We start from the raw sequence: 10,667 nt of genomic DNA, 5'->3' as shown, positions 1-10,667 counted from the left end.
AAATTCTCAATGATAAAAATAAATCTTAAAACAAGAAAAAAATCTTTATTTGAGCAAAAATAATCTTGAAACAAGAATAAAAATTCTTGAAATAAAAAAAAACATTCTTGATTTAAGAATAAAAATTCTTGAAACAAGAAAAATAATATATTTAAGAAAAAAAATTCTTAAAACAAGAAAAAAAGTTCTTACGTGGCGGTCTTTTTTTTGTTTTGTTTTAAGACTTTTTTTGCTTAAAACAAGAATCATGGATTTTGCTGTGTATCCTAAGTGCAAGTCCAGATGGAATTGAAAAATGAAATTGTCATGTAATGGGTATTTTTTAAATGAAATTCTCAATAAATATAGAAACAGTTTAGAGTTGTCGAAAGATGATCAAAATTATCCACTTAATAAAGATGGTCTAATTAAAACTAATCAGCAGTATTACTATCAAATACAACAACAAACAATGGTAACCAAAACAAAATATTGTCTGTTAGAGTAATGGAAACATGACAGATGATAAACTCTGTATCTGAGAAATTTTGTTATATGTTTAAAGATAAGCTTAAAACAATTTTTGAAAAAGTTACATTGACAAAAATTATAACAAAAAAATTGAATTTAAATCAACTACAGCTACTCTGCATATGTAAATGTTCAAAACTTCTTTCTTTGACAGAGTGTATTAATCTTCACTGTCCAGTCAAATGGTATCATTACAAATGTGCTTTTATTACAATACCTCAGTCTTCAAATAAAAAATGATTTTGCTCTACATGCATTTTGCAACCTAAAGACAATATAAAAAGCTTTTGTGTAACATTACTAAATAAAATATAACTTCTTTTTAAATTGGAAAAAATATTTAATGATTGGTTGACAAAACTTATTTCATAAAACATTTCATAAACGTTATAAATATTCAAATTTTTGCCATTGGTTTAAATTGACTGCCATTTATAGGGCAGTCAATTTTTTGCTTGCAGTTACAATTTTTAGTATTTTTTTCTTTGGGAAATTCATTTTTATTAATCAATGCAAAATTATGGCCTTTTATAAATCTTTCAATATTTTTCGTACAGCTATAGCTTACCTTAATAGTGTTTCTGTTAAAAATTTTGTGTAATTTATTAGAGGGAGGGAAATGTATGTCGACTAATTTTAAAAACGCTTTTCCAATATTTGTTGAAACATTTTTGCTGTACGGAGGGTTGAACCAAATTATATTTCTATTTCTATTTCGGTTTTTTGCAATTTTTGGTTCAAATTTTAGCTCGAAATTTTTAAATCCTCTTTTATTAAGAGCGTCTTTATACACGCGTTTGGAAGAGTTAAAAATATTTTCATTAGAAAAGTTTTGATTTAGTCTATTGTTAATTGAAATAGGAATTTGTTTTAGGGTTTGAGGGGGATGATTCGAATTTATATTAATATACAATAATTCATTAGGTTTTTTATAAGGCTTATAAGCATTTTCCGAGAGGTTAAATGTGACATCAAGAAAATTCACAATTTTTAAATTAATGTTAATTTCAATTTGGAAGGCAATGTTTTTGAAAATTTGTATAATATTTTTTCTGATTTTGTCAAGTTAAGGCCCTGATTTTTTTTGCATAATAATTAAACCATCATCGCAATACAAGCCTAATTGATTAAAATGAACTATTTTAGCTAGGGAATTTAAAATATACAAGCCTACAAATTCGCAAATTTCTGCTCCGTCGTAACTTTCCATTGTTACATCAAAGCACTCGTGCGTGGTTTTTTTCTTCCACGTTTCGTTATTAAAATAGAGTAAGGTTTTTCTGCAATGTTTAATTAGACGAATAGTGTCGTCTGTAATTTCATTGTGGATTTTTCCAAATTCTTTTGGTTTGTCTAAAATTTCGGCCATAATTCAGGGGTAAAAATCATTAATATCAAATTGTATAAATGTGCATTCATTTTTATTAGCAAATTTAGAAAACCAATTTATAACATCAGTGGTATTTTTCCACTGTTGCAAATTTAATTTTTTTCGAATAATATTATTTATTTCATCTAATTTAATTTTATAAATGTGCCCGAGTTCGCTTTTTTAAGGTACTAGTAGCCTACAAGGAAGTTTATTTTGAACATTTGGTTTGTGATCTTTTAGTGTGATAAACGCTTGCGCTGGTGCGACTGATTCAATTCTAGCTTCTAAATTAATTGTTTTCGCAATGTTTTGGCCTTCTAAATTAATTGAATTTTCCAAGTTTTTTGGGGCTTTTGCGTAATTATTAGAAATATTATCGCGCAGTAATTTATAGTGATTATCTGGGGCAATGAATGGCAATTGCTTATCAAAAAATATTATTTACATATGCATTGTTTCCTCGCAAAACAACCCTGAAAAACAATATGTTGGCTTAACCGAGGGCAAATGGAAAAAACGTAATGCCAACCACAAACAATCTTTTAAACATAAAAAATACTCAAAAGAGACTATGCTGTCTAAATATATATGGCAACTAAAAAAAAAAAATATTAATTTTAAATTAACCTGGTCTATCCTAAAAACTGCGCCTGCCTATAATAACATTTCCAAAAAATGTATACTATGTCTACAAGAAAAATTTGAAATTATTACACATTTAGATCAAGAAAATTTACTGAACAAAAAAACTGAATTAATTTCTAAATGCAGACATGAAAATAAGTTTCTTTTAAAAAATTATAAAACAAATGACCAGTCTAAAATTACCCTAACTCTTAAGAATTCTTTTTATGTCTTTTTAATTATCTAATGTAGTTGATGCAACTTCCTGGTTGCACATTACTACAGTTATTACATAATTAATTATATCAATTCCCAACTTCCTGTGAAACAATTTTTCTATAATTTGAACTTTTTGATATTTAGACATTCTTCCTGATGAGCCTACATATGACGAAACGTGCTGTCGAAGATAAAAGTTAGATAAGTATTTTTACTAATTTATTATTGCTCTGTTCTTTAAGAACATTGAGCACTTTATTTGTAAAATACACTGACATAATTTATATAAATATATATATATATATATATATATATATATATATATATATATATATATATATATATATATATATATATATATATATATATACTGTTAAAATCAGTCAGGGAATCAAAGAAGGTAAGAATATTGCGTTTATCATTACAACCTTTTCATCACTCATTGAGCTTCTTTAATCACTCATTAAAAAAAAACACTTTAATTTTTATAGTAAAATAAAACTTCAATAAAAGAATTTTCGTGTGAAAATTTGAAAACAAAAGGTTTTAAAACAAATAAAAAAGAAAAATACATTAAGAGAAAATAAATATTTAAAAATCTGAAAACAAACATTATATTTTCAGAAAATGATATCCAGAAATTATCTGAAAAAATGCTTGATAGAAGATTGTTTTTATACTTATACATAAAAATTAATATCTATAATGTGTTAAGTTTCTCAGTATCTATTTTTGTATAATTATATTTTTGGCTTTGTTGAGTTCATCATTCTTATTTTTTATTAGCTGGTTGAATCAGTTTGTAATTAATTTTCCATCAGCTCCAGCTATCTATAAAAATATTCATAGTTTATTATATATGTACTTTTTAGATTAAAACAATACATATATAAATAAAACTTTATTAAAAAAAACAACCTCGTCTTTAGTCGCTGTCAGCATATAGCAATGCCTAATATCCACGTAAACAGCTGGAAAAAATTTTCGCGTTGCGCTTTCTCTCTATTATCCGTTCCATTTTGGAAATCTTTGGCTAAGTCACTGTCCTTCGCGTCTCGTTCACACTTTATTGATTTCCAATCAAAATGAAATTCCCCTGCAGTGATATTTTCAGGCTGAAGACGAACTTTAAGATTGCGTGCCATATGCAGTACATCTTAATTACTCCCACATCCTCCAAATATATGGGTGCACAATCAATTCTTTAGGCGCTTTTTTTTGCATATTCAAATTTTGAATTACTGGTCGAATCTAGAAAAACATAAGAATTCATTAAATATATGTTCGACGTTATTAACTACTTAAATAAAGAGGATTATTAAAAAAATATTTGCAAAAAGTAAATTTAAAAATTATTAAGCAATTAGTGTCATTAATATTGAAATAATTGGATTTATATTATACCGGTGGAAAAAAGAAGCTAAAAATTGTTTTATAAACTTTATTTCAAACTTTTTTATAATTTACTTTAATAAACCTCTCAATGACATTAAACTGGCTAGACCAACGGGTAGCCTGATCTAAAATTGGAACGAAATGAGGAGCTTGGTCTCTAAAGTCAATCCACTTAGAATTTCTTGCAGTTTTGACAACTTTTCTTGCATGACTATTGAAATTTTTTATTGTGGGACTCTTCAACGCATCATTCACGGCTAGCTATAAAGTGTGGACAGCACATCTTTGAAGATATATAACACTCATGATACCATATACTCCACTTGCTAAGACTGCTGCCGCATTGTTCGCTGTAGAATGACCATTTTCGCCATACTCATCTGTTTCTATTGAAGGCTGGGCATGAATAATATTTTTATTAACAAGTTAAAACTCTTTGACCCAAAAAACTATTTTTTCAACTTAAAACAATTTTCTTTACATCGTTTTTCAAAACTTGTTGAGTTTTTGCCGTTTATTGATCATTCCGAGACATAGCGCGTTGGCGGATTAATAGGTACTTGTCAAATTAGCAAGGGTGTAATTATATAGTTATCCTCCAAACTTAGATGTCGTTGACTTTTTTGAACAGTTGCTTGTTAAAACTAGATAGCTTTTATATTAACGTCAAAGTTCATATTTGTACTTAAATAAAAAAAAAGTTGAATTACAATTCACGGCCAGCACGAACCCTGATAATGCCAATCTAGCTTTTATAAAAATACCTACATAAAAAAATAATAAAACTTAAATAAAATAATTGCCAAATAAAAAGTTTGGAGGTCAGAAAAAATTATACAATTTAAGAAAGGAAGGATAGTCCTTTGAAGGGCAATATAAATCTTATGCAGGAATGTGTCTTCAAATAAAATCTCATTTAAATTATCAATAAGTGTGACGAGTGTCATTTGTTTAAAAACTTATTTCCTTAAAAAGAAAAAAATATGCAAGAATTAATTCGTTGTAATTTATGTATTTATTTTCATAATTTTAATTGTGTGTAATTTATAATATTTGTAAGGAACATACCTACAAATATTATATATAAAAATTTATAATGGATTGTTATCCATTATAAATTCAGGTAAAATTTGTAAAAGGGATTGTTTGATTTAGCAATGTTGGATTTAGTGATTTGCCAAAAAGCCAAATCAAGCAAAGGTTCACTATGAAAATCGAAAATTTGTGTGCTCGCTTTGTCTGAAAAAATGTTCAAAACAGCTAACTGCTTCCCAAGCAGATTGAGTATGCCATCTGAACGAGACAAAGATCAATATCGGTGATTCTCGGATACCATATGGATTCAGTGAATTGCGTAGAGCGACTTTGTGCATGAAACGTGATCGAAAAAAACTTATACTGCCTCCTTTGTTTAATTTCAATTTAATATAAATAACATATAAAAGAAGAGGAACGATGTGTTACAGCTTAATCTTCCAAATTGGTCGTTTAAAGCTGCAAGAAAAACACCCTCTTGAAGAACAAACCACCATATAGAAAGAACCAAATTTACGTTATGCAGCGCATGCTTCTAGCAGCAAAAGATGCCTAAGGAGACACACAATTGCATCTTGAGTTATTTCCATTAAAAAATTACCCCCTGAAAAAATTATTTGATTTGCTAAAGTATCTAACGGGCCGGTTAATTTATATGTTTTGTTTTCAGATCAAAGTACCGTCCGACCACTACCAAGCGCTCCACAATTGCCTAATCTATCTCTTGTAAATTTACAGTTAAATACAGGGCTATCAAGCATAGCATTAAATAAACTGGTTAGAACTTTAGACCAAATATCAAGCAGCAAGAGATAGAGCCAAATTTTTACAAAAATTTTCTTAAGAGCAGGTCAATACTTAAGTGATTTCTTCAGCTGCAGTGATCTAAAAATTACCGACGGGAAAAGGAGATTCTGGTACAGTTTGGGTTGTTGCTTACTGCAATGATTTATCAAGGCATGTAAATCATGTTATTCAATCTCTCAAAATTTCTGATGGATGTTTTGTTAAGCTTGAATTGATAGTGGTAAAGGTTTTCTCAAATTGTGTCTAAGAATTGTCGATACTGCGTTTAGGATTGATACCACCTCACCGCCTCAAAAATAACCTCTTACTTAAAGGACTGGCAAATACACTGGAGATAAGAAATATAATCCTTGTTGCGGTATCAGAAGATTTGGCAGAAACTCACTCTAACATTGAACAAATATGATCACTAGTTAATGCAAATGGAGTTAAACTAATTTCGGCTTGCAATTTCAAAGTTGTAAGTACAAATTGAAGTCTTCAAACCCATTTAAGTATGCACTCTTGTAAAATTTAAAAAGACTGGTTCTGTGGTCTAGCATAACTAGGAACTAGAAATTTTTTTATATTCTCTATTCATTCAATGTCTGAAAATATGAAATACATTGACAATAAATTTCGATGTTTCTTTGATTTGTATTCGCTCAGAAATTATTTGTTACTGGTAAGGTGTTAACTCAACTTCCTGCATTCTAGAATAGTTATCTGATTATAAAATATATTCTGATAAAAAAATTTGCTCAGAATTTAAATTTAAAGTAACCAAATGTTTTCACAACTATACATCGGATAATTTAAAATAAAAGTTCTAAAAGTTAAATAGAAATTATTTTTGTTAACTTGATTTCTGATCAACTTGTAAAATATTGATAAGACAAAAAAATAATAAATAACCTTCCAAATGACTTCCACCTCCGACTCCGACTCCGGCTCCGATAATTTTAAACTGAAACTTTAACGAAGATTTAAACTTAGAACGCAGCGCTTTCTATCGAACTTGATTGTTGTACTTCGAAACAGTTAATTTTTATAATAAAAGTAGTTAAAGCAAAATATTTATTTAAGTTGTTTTACTTGTGAATTGAAAATCTTAGCAGTGGATGAGTGCAGTATTTATCATTATTGACTTGATAACTTTATTTAAAGACTAAACGATAAAGCCAAAAATAAGTTTTATATGAAAGTATTTCAATGAAGTTGACGCTAATACGGCAAATTGCAAAGTTTGTGGGAAAACGTATTCAAAAAAAGGAGGTACAATTACGTCGTTAAAATGTTATTTAAAGTCTTTACATGGAAGTGAATACAAAGAATTCACTTCCATGTAAAGACTTTAAATTTATTAATCTAGAAGCAGAAGAAAAAACATCTCCCTACTTCAAGTCCTTTTCAAGAGGCAAAAACACAAATCACTTTCAAAGATGCTTTGCTTAGGAATCAAAAATGAGCTTCTTCTAAATTTAAATCAACGAGGATAGATAATTTAATTTCTCAAACAATACTCTGCAGGACCTATCTTTCAACTTTGTTGAAGGTATCGGATTTAGACAACTTTTTATAGTTTATTGTGCAGAAATATCAGCTAAGAGGAAGACATTTTTTTACTTCATTCATTTGTAATGAATTATATCTTAAATTGGACAGCAAGTTGATTTAATAAAAAAATTAACAACAATTTCATTTACTACCAATATTTGGATTGAACCTAACTCCAATGTTTCCTTATTAAGTTTGATAGCGCATGCGCATCGATAAAGATTTTGAATAAATTAAACTTATTTTAAAGTGCCGGCCATTTAATGGTCAACACACGGGAGATGTAAATCATGAACTAGTAAATCAAAAAAAAATTCTTTTTTATAATCCATGCTTTATGCAAGCAGAATTCTATTGGGCCTAGAAATTCTTTTTTTGATATCTTTTGTAGAAGGAAAAATTACTGTTACGTTTTTAATTTTTTTTTTTTATTAATTCAGTGTTCTTATGGGGAAATACAAATTAAATTTCAAAAACGGGGCAAAAAGGTAAGCCTGAGGGGGTCTAATTTGTATGCTTGTAATAATATATATATATATATATATATATATATATATATATATATATATATATATATATATATATATATATATATATATATATATATATATATATATATATATATATATATATGTATATATATATATAAATATATATATATATATATATATATATATATATATATATATATATATATATATATATATATATATATATATATATATATATATATATATATATATATATATATATATATATTATTACAAACATACACATAAATATATTCAAATTTAAATTCTTTTTGCTCCAAAATCCACTACTGCTGATAGTAGCCTGTCGCCATGATCTGGATGCTCTTTTTGTCTCTTAAATCTAGTCCATGTTGGTTAAAACTTTGCATGAGTACTTTCCCCACATTGTTCAGTAAATTAATCAATACTGCCAAAAGTTCGTTTTGTCCCTGAATCTAATGTGGATATTTCCTCACACCATAAACATGCTCTTTTTCCAGAATGCCCAGATAAGCCAAATAACAAATTTCCACATTTTAGGTCAAAAGCAGCATAAAAGCTGACACATTGCAAATTTAACTTTTCTATAATTTGCCTCAAATTATAATTAGATTCAGGAATATCTTCAACAATAGCTTGAAATTGTGATCGTTGTACACCACTATTCAAAAACTCATCTGAATCATCACTATTCTTATGACAATCAAAGATATCAATAATCACTTTAAGAAATGAACCACCGCCATCCAATGAAATTCTTATTATTTTTTTTTTTTTGTAATTATTTATTTTGCCGTTTAAAAACGTTTACATTGCAAATACATTTATATAAACTATTGAGTGGAGCAAGAAGAAGGCGTATTCAGCCTTATCGCCGAGCCCCATTTAAAAATTGCAATAAACTCTACATTACCGTAACGTAAAAATATATATAAAATAACAAATAGAAATGAAAACCGAAAATAACTAATATAATTAGAAATAAAAAATAGTTTTTATTTTTTATTTTTTTATTTTTAAGAAGTGTTGAAAGCAATTGCTAAAATGTCTAAAAAATATATTAATAAAAAATAATAAAAACAAAAAGATAAAATTTCTTGAGGATAAAAGACATCAAGAAATGAAATTTCATAATTAATATAATCACTAGATAAATTATTTATATCATCAGCGATATTTTATATACATTTTTTTTTATTTTAAATATTTTGTATTAATTTATATTAATCACTGATGCAATTAAATCTATTTTTTTATATGATTGTTTTTAGTTTAAAATAAACATTTAAAGATAGATATATCCATGAATAATAATAATCATTTTGATTCGTCCTTAAATTGCTCTAATGTAGTCTGTTTATTGTTAACAATATCTGGAAACTTTTTCCACAGATTCGGTCCGCGGTATTTAATTGAATAGGAAGTTAATTTTAATTTATATTTTGGAACAATAAAATTGTTATCTGAAAACTTTGTTGAGTATTTATGGTTAATTTTATTAAAATAAGATTGAAATATTTTTGGAGATAATACATTTTTTGTTTTAAACATAAACAATAAAACTTGGTGTAAATTAAGTTTATCCACATTTAAAACACCGAGCACACGTAGAAGTGGTTCGCAAGGAACACTTCTGTCGGCTCGAAATACTATTTTGCACGCATGTTTTTGTTTGTTGTAGAGTTTCTTTAGCTTTGTATGGCTAGTATTACCCCACACAATATTACAATAAGACAAATATCTATGGATGAAGGCAGAATACAATTTTTTCAGGGATGATATATTTAGAAAAGGTTTTGCCCTAAACATCATTGCAATATTTTTTGAGATTTTTTTTCAATACTATTTATGTGTGAATACCACTGTAAATATTCATCCAATTTTACTCTTAAAAAATTTATGAATGATTCTCTTTTAATAAAAGTGTTATTAATTTTGAGATCTGGTAATTTAAGAGGAATATTTTCAGAATTACTTACTTTATGAAAAAGTAAACATTTTGTTTTATCCGCATTTAGTGAAAGTTTATTACTTTCAAACCGCTCACTAACTTTACATAGCTTTTCGTTAACTGTTTTAAAAAGCGATTTAACATCTCTGTGAGAAAAAAAAGATTAGAATCATCAGCAAACAAAATTAGGCCTAAAAGATTTGTTGATATGTATAAGTCGTTTATGTACAACAGGAATAAAATGGGTCCTAAGATAGATCCCTTAAGAACCCCGCAAGTTATGGAGTATGGAATTGTATTTGTTTGATCATAGTATAAAAATTGCTTTCTGTTTGGTCAGCTAATCTTTGAACCAAAATAAGTTTTTATTTTTGACTCCGTAGTTTTCGAGTTTTGTTATTAGAATATAGTAATTTACGGTATCAAAAGCTTTGGACAGATCAATGAATACTCCTAAAGTAAAACAGTCATTACCTAAGGCGTTAGATATTTGATTGGAAATTTCAACTACTGCGTGTTCAGTAGAATGTTTATTTTTAAAGCCAAATTGTTTGCAATACATTGTTTGCAATATCATTCTCAGTTAGATGATTATAAAGTCTGTGATACATTGTTCTCTCTAGCAATTTTGAGAAACATGGTAATATTGATATAGGCCTGTAATTTAAAATATTTGACTTATCTCCAGATTTAAAAATTGGTGCAA

Source organism: Hydra vulgaris, chromosome 02 (assembly GCF_038396675.1).
Source record: "Hydra vulgaris chromosome 02, alternate assembly HydraT2T_AEP".
Lineage (NCBI taxonomy): Eukaryota > Metazoa > Cnidaria > Hydrozoa > Anthoathecata > Hydridae > Hydra > Hydra vulgaris.
This window is presented reverse-complemented; position numbering follows the sequence as displayed.